A 13,828-nucleotide genomic window follows, 5' to 3' on the forward strand; every position below is an offset into this window, starting at 1 on the left:
TTCAAAATGTCACAGGCCTGCTTTATTCCCTCCCATTCTTCTGGTGTTAGGATTGATAATTTTGGATTTGCAAGTGCTAAAGTTGTAATTATTGCATCTTTGTTCACAAGAGTACTTTGGATCATGTAGAACAGGGGTGCTCAATACGTCGATCGCGATCGACCAGTCGATCGCCAAGCTACTACTGATCGATCGCATGACGTTTAAAAAAAAAAGAAAAATGCTGTATGCTAGAATCCAGCCCATCGCTTGATTGACATACAGGTAGGCCTGTCGGGAGGCAATCACAGTGAACCGCACATGAGCAATAGACAGTGACTACAACCCCTCACCGCAGCATGTTTAACGGCCGCGCACACACAAACCGCCAACGTTTATAAGCTTATCAACGCACGCACTCGCTTTTTTTCTTTTCTCCCAGCCGGTGTTACATGTCAACTTGCTCCCATGTTATCTTCCCCGTCTTGAGTTACGACTGTTAGGGTAAAGCGAGTTGCGCAGTTTTGTGTTTCGCGAAAGAATTTCATTGTACGAAGAAAAGTGCTTTCCTTTTGTACACATGACAATAAACACTTTGAATCTTGCAGATTTGTCACAAGCGACGTGGAACTTGCCTGATTGCAAAACTGTTCAAATTCTCAATAAAAACGTTGAACGAAATGTCTCGTTTACATTTTGGACTGGCTGCAAGAAATAGCAAACACTAAAAAAAATGAAAAAATAGAACAGTTATAAGCGGGATTTGAACCCGTGACGCAAAGAAATAAAGCACAGCTCACTTGCCACCGCCTGAACCGCTGTGGTATCGTACACGCACTGCAACAGGAACAAATTATCTTAAATATAGCCAAAACTAAATTACTCGGCGAGGGTACGTGTTGATGTGATGCCTTGTGTCTACCCGCCCATGTTAACTGGCTCCTCGGAACCAACTTGACATGGTCGCGTTCCCAGGCTCCACACCAAACTCGCAGCAGGGAATCATGCATTTATGACATGATCAACTTTCTAGACACATAAGGAATGGGTTCAAGCACTAAAGCAGCGGTGTTATATTGATCGGCTTTGTGTATTAATAGGAATGTGGAGAGAACAGAATTTCACAAATGGTTGTCTGTCATGCGATGCGACGCGTGGTGGGTGAGCGGTGTGATATACAAAGGTTTACCGCTGAAAAGATGGTACACTTGCACAGCCCCCCCAACCAAGGATGATTTACTGTTCTGCTAAGTTTAATATCAGAGCACTCTTTGCACAATGTTGACATTCAAAAGTCTTTAGAGGCATTTGAACACACGCGCGCCCAATGTTCAAGTTTGTTTGCACCACCATGTCAGGGATGATGTCATTGCATGGATTTTGAAATAGTAGTGTAAGGACCGTTAAAATGTGATGAATAATTAGAGACAAACAACTGAAAAGTCAATAAAGGTGAATTTTACTTGTGTAACACAAACATAATGTAATACAATACAACATAAATTAGACTCGCACGAGGAAGCTGTCTCCCTTGACCAATTGCTCATGATGGAGAACTCCGAATGGAATACAACTTAACAGATCAGGTAAACATCTTTATTTAAGTAGCTTGGTGAGGAAGGCAATACGTAACTTTCAATAAAAAGAAAAAAAAAAAGAAAAAAAAGGCCAAATACACAAAGGGCAACAGTAATCCTTCTCCACATTTGGTTCACCCACACATTTTGAATGGTACCACATGCAGCAAAAGGAGCACTCTATTTGTGGGGCACAAAAGGAGATATACATTCTAACAAAGTGTAAAGCTCATCTGGACGTTGTCAGGTGATACCCAATCGACTACTTCTTCCAAATCTTCCGCCCCACACACTCTACAAATATTTGACAATTCATCTGCGAAATATAATATGTGCATACTTCATATCAAATAATCCCAGGTTGTTGTTTGGTGGAGGGGATCTATACAAAATACGCAATTCCTTGCAGAAAAGGGAACAACCATTTTCCCTTCACACACTTAGTTTGAATGATCAAGTTTGTTTGCCCCACTGCTTCAGGTATTCTGAGAGGGGAATTTACAGGGGCCAATTAAAAACATTAAAAATGCTACCAGGTGTCTCGTTAGATTGCTAGGTTGGGGACATAGTTACATTTATTTTTCACACCTGTGTATTACTAGTTTATAAAAAGGCCCCAAAAATCCATCCATCCATCCATCCATTTTCTGAACCGCTTAGTCCCCACGGGGGTCGCGGGCGTGCTGGAGCCTATCCCAGCCGTCATCGGGCAGTAGGCGGGGGACACCCTGAACTGGTTGCCAGCCAATCGCAGGGTACACAGAGACAGACAACCAATCGCACTCACACTCACACCTAGGGACAATTTGGAGTCTTCAATCGGCCTACCAAGCATGTTTTTGGAATGTGGGAGGAAACCGGAGTGCCCGGAGAAAACCCACGCGGGCCCGGGGAGAACATGCAAACTCCACACAGGGAGGGCCGGAGGTGGAATCGAACCCGCACCCTGCTAACTGTGAGGCGGACGTGCTACCCAGTGCGCCACCGAGCCGCCCCAAAAATCATAAAAAAAATTCAGTCAGTTTAGGAGACAGAGACACAAAGACATAGAGACAAACAAACAGGTAGTGTTATGGCTACTCAAGCAAGGGTGTTAATGCTACCCCTGGTAATTTGGATGTAGTTATTCAAAGACAAAATGATATAGCAGAACTCATTGTCTCACAGCAAAATGTATCTAAATTACCTGTGAAAGAAACACATGTTTTTGATGGTTATCCATTGGCATATCAGTCGTTTATTCATGCATTTGAACACTTAATTGAAGACAAAACTAAAAATGATCAAAACAGACTACTATCTCGAACAGTTCACTTCTGGTTTGCCTAGAGATCTGGTTCGCAGCTGTTTGCACAAGGGAGGAGGCAGGGGCTATAAGGAAGCAAGAGACCTGTTAAAAGAGAACTTTGGGAATGAAGTAAAGATTTCTGCTGCTTACCTGGAGAAAGCTTTGAATTGGAGAGCGATTAAAGCTGAGGATGGGAAAATGATGCACGCATATGCAATGTATTTAAGAGGATGCTGTAATGGAATGCAAGACTTACAGTATTTAGAGGAACTTGAGATCCCAACAAATCTAAGATTAATCGCATCCAAACTGCCCTACAAGCTCAGGGAAAAATGGCGGGCCACAGCCTATGAGACACAGCAGAGAACTGGAAGTAGAATCAGATTCCATTACCTTGTGGATTTTGTGGAAAATCATGCTAAGATGCCTTTGGATCCCTTATTTGGAGACATTCAAGACCAAAACCCCACAAAAAGGCCCATTCCGAGATTCCAACCAAAATCAATCAAAGGTAAAAACAGCAGTTTTGCTACTTCAGTGGCAGTGAACACACAAACAGGAAACACTGTAAGGCAATCAGCTCGTCCACCAGTAACCCCTCAAACCTCACCCAGTTCTAACATCTCTTCCTGTGGATTCTGCAAAGGGAGACATGCTCTGATTGATTGCTCATTTTTCAAAGCAGAGGCACATGAAAACAAGGTTGAATTCCTAAGAAATCATGGACATTGTTTTGGTTGCCTGTTGAAAGGTCATTCAAGCAAAAATTGTAAGGAGATTAATGTGCTATGTCTGTCAAATGAAGCATCCTACTGTTCTCCATATTAACAATGCAATAATTCCCAAACAGACTAATCAAACAACAATGGCCACTGCTGAGACAGAAGAGACCCCCATAAGCAGCGCTCTTGTTTCAGCAGGCAATGCAACCGGGGCCGGGAGAGAGCCAGCACTGGCAATTCTTCCTGTCAGGGTTAAGGTGACAAAAGGGGACAGGTATATTCAAACCTATGCCTTCCTTGATCCCGGCAGCGCAGCAACATTTTGCACAGAAAAATTAATGAACCAGCTAAATGCAAAAGGACGCAAAACAGAAATACTTTTGCGAACAATGGGGCAGGAAAGGCCGGCAGGGACCTATGAGGTCAGACGACTGGAGGTGGGGGACTTGGAGGGCTGCACATATCTCGACCTGCCAAACGTTTACACACAAAGTAATATCCCTGTCTCAAAGGAAAACATTATGACACAAGCTGACCTGAAGAGATGGCCATATCTCAGTGGCATCCAGTTAAAGGAGAACGAGGCGGATATTGACCTCCTAATTGGAATTGATGTTCCTCAAGCAATGGAGCCGTGGAACATAATAAACAGTCATGACAACGGACCCTATGCAGTTCATACCTGACTAGGATGGGTGGTAACTGGACCACTCAATGTTGACAGTGTTGCAGAATATGGGCCCATTGCAGTGTCAAGTAATAGAATATCTGTTGTTGAGTTACTCATAAGACAATATAACCAGGATTTCTCTGAAAACATGTATGAGGAGAAAAATTAGATGGCAGTTGAGGATTACCGTTTCATGGAGATTGCATCCAGCTCAGCATTCCTTAAAGATGGCCATTATCATCTACCACTGCCTTTCAGGGATAAAGCCAAGGTCATGCCTGATAACTATCATGTGGTAAAAGAACGCACACTGCACCTTGTGAAAAGGTTCAAGAAGAATAGAACATATGCAGAAGAATACACCTCCTTTATGGAGGACATTCTCAAAAAAGATTATGCAGAAAAAGTTCCACCTCAGCAGCTTCACAGAATGGATGGGCATGTGTGGTACATCCCACATCATGGTGTTTACCGTAAATAAAACCTCAAGCTGAGAGTGGTGTTTGACTGTACATCCTCCTTTCAAGGAAAATCTCTGAATAAGGAGCTTCTCCAAGGTCCAGACTTAACAAACACCCTCATTGGAGTGCTATTAAGATTTTGACAAGAACAAATAGCAGTTATGGCAGACATTGAGGCAATGTTTTATCAAGTGCATGTTGAAGAAAAGGACAGAGACTTCCTTAGGTTTCTGAAGCCTGCAGCCAGGGAGGTTTCACATTGACAAAATGGGGCAGCAATAACCATAAAGTGTTAACAAGCATTCCTGTACACCACAGAGCAAAAGCAGTCAAGGAACTGGACATTGATAGAATCAAGCTGACAGAACAAATCTCAAGCTACTCTTTTATTTTTGTGGTGACAATTTCTGGAATGCAAGAGTAGCCATAACACTGAGAGTCCTGAACCAAATGAGATACAAACGCTTGCAAATCCTGTTTCAGGGCCGCAGCAGGCACTTGGCATCTGCATCTTAAATTGAAGTTGAGGATTCTGGGTAGTGTGGCCGAGCGCTTTACAGCACTGGATTAAGGCTCCGGTCTCTCATGAGGAGACCGGTGAAAGAAGGCACACATATGTGTGTGCAGGATACGTTTCCAACTGAGAAGCCCAGAAGTGCTCCAAGTGACCATCGGCAAACGCCATTTGGATTCCACAATTGTTTCTCAGTTCGATGAGCTCTTCCTTGATGTTGCTATCATCATCAACATCTTCCATATTCTGCTTAAAAGGGTGCCGGATCCAGTCGTCACAGGGTTGTAGCTCTCCACACGAGAAGTAGTCATCAAATTAGGTGCACAGTATCTGCAGATGCTCAACAATTTTTGAAACGAAATCTGGATGTAGGGAAGCATCCTCTGTGACTGTTTCTTCAAGGGAAGGAACATTTGTCAAGTTCCCTTTCTTTACACGCCTAATCCACAAAACAATTTTGTCTTTGAATGTCGCCAACTTCTCACTTGCAATCAAAATGTTCATCCCTCTTCCTTGTAGTGAGCGATTTAGCTCATTGAGTGCTGTGAACACATCAGCCAAATAGGCAAGCATTTGAACAAATTCAGAATCGTCAAAATATCCAGTCAGTTCTTGTCCCAGTCCGTGGAGAAACTGCTGAATTTCTTCTCGCAATTCAAACATACGAGATAGCACACGCCCACGTGTCGGTATGGTACAACAGCACAGTGTGTTCCTGACCCACTTCCTCACAAAATGACTGAAACAGTCGATGATTCAGAGCACGACCACAAATCATATTCACAATCTTCACACAAATCTTCAAAGTCTTTTTCAGGTCTGGGGTCAATGTTTTTGCTGCAAGAGCCTGCCGATGAAGAAAGCAGTGGGTAATCTTCAGGTCAGGAATTTCTTTTCTCATCAATGCAGCAAACCCTGAACAATTGCCCAGCATGGCTGGTGCACCATCAGTGCATATCGAACCAATCCTGTCAAGATGAAGTTGGTATCTTGTGGAGAATTATTTTATCATCTATGGCTTTCGATGTTGTCTTCAGACAGAAGAGAAAACCTTCTTCCACTTCATTGTTCTTAACGTACCGGACTAATACCAATAGCTGACAACAATTTGACACATCTGTTGACTCATCCACTTGTAGGCTAATCTTTACTGGACTGGCCTTGATGTCAACATCAACTTGCTCCAGGATATCATCACTCATGTCGATGATTCGGTTACGGATTACATCATTTGATAAGGCACTTGTTGCAGTTTTCTCGCAGCTTCCTGACAGAACAGTCTTTGCTATTTCAAGGGCACACGACTTGATCAATTCCTCGGCAATTGTATGGGGCTTCTTTGACTTAGCAACCAGGCATGCAACTTGATAAGAAGCGTGTAGTAAAGGTTTCGCTGTTGGTGGATTTTCACCAGTCAAAGTCAAAGTCAGCTTTATTGTCAATTTCTCCACATGCCAAAGACACACAAAGAAACCGAAATTTCGTTCCCCCCTATCCCACGGTGACAAGACATGGCTCACAACAGACAAACAAGTAACAAGTATAACAGTGTGCAGTGTGTCAGCAAAGTGCCAGCACGATCAAACCTAGCTCTGAACTCGAAATGTTGCAATATAACATCCTTGCCACTATGTTTGTTCTTAAAATGTTCATCGAGCTTTGATGGCTTCAAATTTGCGTTGGAGGACATGGTGCTGCATAGGATACACTGTGGACGTGTACCATCCTTCTCAGTAACACACGTGAAGCCATACTGAACATAGTCATCATTCCACTTTCGTTTCTTGGACAAACTGAAGATAAACCTGGAAAACAAGAATTTTGTTATTTTTTGTTTTTTATGTGCAAGAGGGAGACAAAAGGCAAAGCTCCCTGTAATGAGTGTCTCCTCAACTTCAAAGAGTAACAGAGCAAAATTGAAGTTACAATAAAAGTGTATGTTATGACTGTATTACTTTATACAATTGACTTTGTTTTGTTTATCTAAATACTGGTGTAGGTCTACAAAAGAAAAGTATAGTGTGCATGTCTGTGATACATGTCTATACATGGTGTAATATTGTGCATGTAAAGTTTACATGCACAATATCACACCACATTACATTGTAAACTTTTACATGTTTGATTTTTTCAAAAACATTTATATAAACTATGAACACTGAGAGGTTATTAATGATTATAGCATGGCATTGTAATTATGAGAAAAGCGTATTACTACTAAATATACAGCACGAGTCAGTACACATACATACCTTCTTATGTCATGCGGTCGCGTTTATTTTTTCAGTTTTTTGTCTCGTCAATTGTCGTAACTTTACTTCCGGTTTTATTTTGTCATCCCTTCCGTTTCAGTTCGTATTTCCGTCCTCGGTGTTTGGTTGTCTTGTCTTCCCTGATCCCGATTGTGTGCACCTGCGTAATCGACACTAATTGTCATCACCTGTGTCCCCGCCCTTTTGTGTGTATTTAGTCTGTGTCTTCCCCTTGTCTTGTGCCAGTGTGTCTTGCCTCGTCCCGACCACCAGCGATCCCTTGGTGTCCGAACTCTCTGTAAGAACCCTCCTTTTTGTCTCGCCACCGAGCGACGCTTTTGTTTGTGCCTTGGTCCCCATCGCCTTTTTGTCTCGCCCCAGTGCGACTCCTTTAGTTGGTACTTTGTGCTACGTGTTTTCCCTCGTAAGAGGCGTTTTGATTTGTACTTTTAGCCTTTTGACTCGCCTCAGTGCGACACCTTTTGTTTGTACTTTTTGCCACGTGTTTTCCCTCGCAAGAGGCGATTTGATTTGTACTTTTGCTCAGTGTGCTTGCTGGAATAAATCCCAGAAAGAAACGACTCTGCATCCGAGTCCTCCGTCTTGTCCCCTGCCTGACAGTACACACTGGCCAGTCATGGACTCGGCAGAGTCGGAGCACCTGTGCGCCGCAGTGCGTTCCCATGCCTCACAGCTCGCCCAGCACCAGAAGCAAGTGGGCGACTTGGGGAAAGAAATCCGAGGAATCGCTAAGTGCCAAGAAGAATTCAGAGGAGCGGTCGCCACCCAAATAGCACAGCTGGGTCAGCAAATGCAGGACGTGCTCTCGCTCTTGAACGCGGGACCAGCAGCGACTTCCAGTACACCCGCTGCTTCCTCAGTTACTCCCCTTGCCATAGCTCCCATGACCGGCGGTGCCAGACTGGCTCCTCCAGAGCGCTACTCCGGTGAACCCGGCCTTAGCCGGGCATTTATTACAGAATGCGGGATGCATTTTGAGAGGGCCCCAGCAGATTTCCCCACCGAGCGCTCCAAGGTGGCCTACATGGTTTCATACCTGACGGGAAGGGCCCGCACGTGGGCCACCGCGGAATGGGCCAGGGATTCCGTCTCCTGTCACTCTCTCCCCGCGTTCATCAAGGCTCTGCGAACGGTGTTCGATCCAATCTCCGCTGACCGAGAAAAGGCTCGCCAACTCTGTCAGATAGTCCAGGGACAAGACACCGTCGGGGACTACGCCATCCGGTTCCGCACGCTGGCCGCGGAGTGCGGTTGGAACGCGACGGCACTATATGACGTCTTCCTCCGGGGCCTCTCTGGGTCCATACAGGATCAGCTAATCCCCTTAGACCTTCCCACCGACCTCGACGCCCTCATCGCTCTGGCTATCCGCACTGGCAACCGGCTGCAAGAGTGGAGGAAGCACCGAAGCAGGACCACCCCCGCCTTCGTCCCAGTAGCCGGCCCTGACGTTCACCACTCCAGGCTGGACGGGGATCGGCAGCGCCAGGAGCCAGAACCGAGGCAGTTGGGCAGAGCTAAGTTGACCAAGGAGGAGAAGTTACGGCGACGCCGAGAGGGAAGATGCTACTACTGCGGTGAGCTCGTACACCTCCTTCTCTCCTGTCCAGTAAGGAGGACCCTGAAGGTGAGCGCCTTCTCTGCGGCTCCGTCCCCGGAGCGAGTGCTTCCCAAGGGCAGGATTACACTGTTGGGAAGAGAAATAGAACTCGAAGTACTAATAGACTCAGGAGCAGATGAAAGCCTGATAGACTGGGCATTTGCTCGCCGGTGGGGGGTAAAGACTGAGCTGATGAACACCCCCGTGAAAGCTAAGGCACTCAATGGACAGGCACTTTTTGAAATAACTCACATAACAGAACCAGTCTCGTTGTCGATAGGTCCCCACCAGGAGAATATAAGGCTACATGTCGTGACCTCTCCAATGAACCCTCTCATTCTCGGGTATCCATGGCTTCAACGCCACAACCCCGTCATAGACTGGGGATCAGGGGAAATAACGGGATGGGGTCCCGACTGTCATGATTCCTGTGTCAGGTCTAACCCGCGCGCTGTGCCTCCTGCTCGAGACGCGCAAACCCCCGACTTAACCGGGGTCCCTGCGTGTTACCACCCATGGGCCGAGGTATTCAGCAAGGCCAAGGCTACCTCCCTACCTCCCCACCGTCCGTATGATTGCGCCATTGAACTCCTGCCGGGTTCAACTATACCTAAGGGGAGGCTTTATTCTCTTTCGGGCCCTGAAAAGCAAGCCATGAACGAATATATAGACTCCTCCCTGCAAGCAGGACTGATTCGACCATCATCGTCGCCTGGGGGGGCGGGGTTCTTTTTCGTGGACAAAAAGGACGGCACCCTACGCCCCTGTATTGATTATAGTCCTCTCAATCAGATCACAATCAAGAACCGGTATCCGCTCCCACTGATGTCGACCGTGTTCGACCAACTACAGCAAGCCCGGGTGTTTACAAAGTTAGATTTGCGCAACGCATACCATCTAGTGCGCATCCGAGAAGGGGACGAATGGAAGACCGGGTTCAACACCCATCGAGGACACTTCGAATACTTAGTCATGCCATTTGGTCTCACCAATGCTCCCGCTGTGTTTCAGGCCATGATCAATGATGTTTTGAGAGACTGTTTGGACCGTTTTGTATATGTATATTTGGACGATATTTTGATTTATTCCCCAGATCTGAGGACCCATAGGATTCACGTCGAGACGGTGCTGCGACGTCTTCTTGCACACAAACTATACGTAAAGGCCGAGAAAAGTGAATTCCACAAGGACACCGTATCTTTTCTCGGCTTCATCGTGGCCCCGGGCAAGGTTGAGATGGACCCGGCGAAAGTCAGTGCGGTTAAGGAATGGCCTACCCCCGACTCACGCAGAAAGGTGCAGCAATTCCTGGGCTTTGCCAATTTTTATCGGCGGTTCATCAAGGGCTTCAGTGCCACGGCGGCTCCCTTGCACGCACTCACGTCTCCTAAGGTCCCCTTCCGCTGGTCAGCAGAGGCGGAGGCGGCCTTCCAGGAGCTAAAGAACCGTTTCAGCACCGCTCCCATCCTCACGCTTCCTGATCCGTCGCGACAGTTTGTGGTGGAGGTGGACGCCTCCAATCAAGGAGTCGGGGCCATCCTATCACAGAGAGCCAAGAGCGACAACAAACTACACCCGTGCGCGTTCCTGTCTCGACGGCTGACGCCCGCCGAACAAAATTATGATGTGGGGGATCGCGAACTGTTGGCAGTTAAACTGGCACTGGAAGAATGGAGACATTGGCTGGAGGGTGCACAGCAGCCTTTTTTGGTTTGGACAGACCATAAAAATCTTGAATACATCAAGTCAGCGAAAAGATTGAATTCCCGCCAAGCCCGCTGGTCACTTTTTTTCAATCGCTTTAACTTTTCTCTATCTTACAGACCGGGATCCAAAAACACCAAGCCTGACGCCCTCTCCCGTGTTTACAACTCAGATCCAGAACTCAAGAAGCCCGAATCCATCCTGCCTCCTCATTGCCTGGTGAGAGCAGTGACCTGGCCAATCGAAGGCCGGGTACAGCGGGCCAATGGAAACAAGCCACCCCCTAGTGGCTGCCCGGAAAACAGACTTTTTGTCCCAGATCAATTCCGATCCCAAGTCATCCATTGGGCTCACACCTCCAGACTCTCTTGTCATCCAGGCATGCGCAGAACCCTGTTTGTCATCCAGCAGCGATTCTGGTGGCCCTCCATGAGGGCTGACATCAAAGAATACGTGGCAGCCTGTCCCGTCTGCGCCCGGAACAAGAACTCCCACGGCGCCCGTATGGGGTTGCTGCATCCCCTACCCATTCCTTCGCGTCCATGGGCAGAGATATCCATGGATTTCGTCACCGGACTTCCGGTCTCGCATGGGCGGACCACCATACTCACAGTAGTAGACAGATTCTCAAAGATGGCTCACTTTATCGCCTTGCCCAAGCTCCCGTCCGCTAGACGAACAGCCATAGTAATGATGGACCACATATTCCGGGTTCATGGGTTCCCGAAAGACATTGTCTCCGATAGGGGGCCCCAATTCGTATCCAGGTTTTGGAGGGAGTTTTGCAGGCTCATAGGGGCAACCGTGAGTCTCACGTCAGGTTATCATCCGGAGGCGAACGGGCAGACGGAACGGGTCAACCAGCAGTTGGAGACAAGTCTCCGCTGCCTGGTCTCCCAGAACCCCGCCTCATGGAGCAAGAACCTCTCCTGGGTGGAGTATGCCCACAACTCCCTGCCCACCACGGCCACAGGTATGTCCCCGTTCAAATGTGTGTATGGCTACCAGCCCCCAGTCTTCCCTGACAGTGAGACGGAGGTGACGGTGACTTCGGCCCACGCCTTGGTGCGCCGCTGTCATCGCGTCTGGGCGGCGGCTCGGGCCACGCTGGTCCGACAGGGGGACCGGGTCAAGCGGATGGCGGACCGGAGGAGACGTCCGGCGCCCGTGTACCAGCGAGGTCAACGTGTCTGGCTGTCCGCCAAGGATCTTCCCCACCGTTGGGACTCCAGGAAACTGGCGCCTCGCTTCGTGGGTCCGTTCCCCATCGCCAAGGTCGTGCACCCGGCCGCGGTGCGTCTCCGCTTGCCCAGGTCCCTTGCAGTCCACCCCACCTTTCACGTCGGGAAGGTCAAGCCGGTGGTGGACAGTCCATTGGTGCCGGATCCTGCGCCGCCTCCGCGGACTGTGGGAGGTGGGACGGTCTACACCGTAAAACAACTATTGGATGTGCGCAGAAGAGGCCGGGGCTGGCAGTACCTGGTGGACTGGGAGGGTTATGGGCCGGAGGAGCGGCAATGGGTGCCGCCTAGTTATATTTTGGACCCGGGACTGTTTGATGACTTTTATGCGGCTCACCCTGGGGCTCCTGGGGCGTCTGGGATCCGGCCCTAGGGGGGGGGGTTCTGTCATGCGGTCGCGTTTATTTTTTCAGTTTTTTGTCTCGTCAATTGTCGTAACTTTACTTCCGGTTTTATTTTGTCATCCCTTCCGTTTCAGTTCGTGTTTCCGTCCTCGGTGTTTGGTTGTCTTCTCTTCCCTGATCCCGATTTTGTGCACCTGCGTAATCGACACTAATTGTCATCACCTGTGAGAGAGGTTTATAAGGCGGCAAGCTTTGATGTCTATTCATATGCAAATGAGTTAGGGGGTAATAAAATTTTATGACCTATTGATGTTAAGATTTATGGCTTTTTTTTATTGGGGGTCATAAATCACCCTCTTTTGATTTGTGGCGGGGTTGGGGGCATCAAGATGGCGTCAGTCGTGACGGCGCCATCTTTGACTGTCGCCATTTTGGTTTGCTGGCGCCATTTTTAAGATGTGGATATGTATGGGCATGTATTTTTATGAATCAAGACAGGTGCAGCACCTGAGCTAGCTTTGCTAACAGCCCTCTGAGCTACCTTTGCAGAGCCTTTCTGTTGAGAAGAGGAAGGGAGGAGGGGGTTAGAGAGGCGTCATTAGAGGTGGCAAAGTTGGCTTCAAGAGAGTCGCATATAATTTGAGAAACAATAGCTCAGCCAAAGTTATCTGAAAGCGGGAGACGCATGTAATTTGGTAAACATTGCTTTAGAGGATCAAGGGGGTTTTGGAGGATCAAGGGGGGTTTTGTTGAGAAAATCACACTGCTACAAGTCGCAAGGTGTTGGTGCATAATTTGACAAACAATACTGGGTCCGACGATATGAGAAAGACCTCTTTGATGCGTCATCAACAAGCGGCCAAAGTTATCCGATTTCGTGCGACACGTGAGCTCATAGGCGTGGTCTTATCCCCGCCGAATTTAAAGTTTGGTGTGGACGAGCATCATTTTGGAGAAGACAAGACAAGACAAGCCATCGCTCGGACCAACGGGGGTCGAAGCGCGTCAAAAAGCTGTTTTCGAGAATGGTTAAAGGTAAGTCATTTTACTACATTTCTCACAATAATAATAATAATAACAAATAATAATAATGATAAATAATAATAATAGGTTATTTTATAAAACAAGATGTATTGTTTACAGACAACATCGTTTTTGCCGATGTCCACGCATCTTTTGACGACGATTTTAGCGACGTTTACCTAACACAATCAGACTACGGTGAGTCAATCGCGCATCTAAGATAGTTCATATAGAGGGTATTAGTTGCTGATTTTATTTTTTGTATGCGTCAGATCTCCTGGCCGCTGCCACTAGAAAAAACAATCGGCCGACACAAGCTGCCTCCGACCGCCATATTGGAGCAGTCGAAACGTCCGACCGCCATATTGGAGCAGTCGAAACGTCAGCGCCAGCGCGACCGGCGGTATCAGAGTCACGTGCTACTGTTGAAAC

At 47.4% G+C, this 13,828-nt stretch overlaps 1 long non-coding RNA gene across 1 annotated transcript; it reads left to right on the top strand.

Moving 5' to 3' along the window:
• The first annotated feature begins 13,155 nt into the window (after positions 1–13,155).
• On the top strand, positions 13,156–13,828 carry LOC137840940 (uncharacterized). Its single transcript, XR_011088119.1, has 3 exons — positions 13,156–13,408; positions 13,517–13,594; positions 13,669–13,828. It is a non-coding gene; the product is annotated as an uncharacterized lncRNA (long non-coding RNA).

Source organism: Syngnathus scovelli, chromosome 14 (genome assembly GCF_024217435.2).
Source record: "Syngnathus scovelli strain Florida chromosome 14, RoL_Ssco_1.2, whole genome shotgun sequence".
Classification (NCBI taxonomy): Eukaryota; Metazoa; Chordata; class Actinopteri; order Syngnathiformes; family Syngnathidae; genus Syngnathus; species Syngnathus scovelli.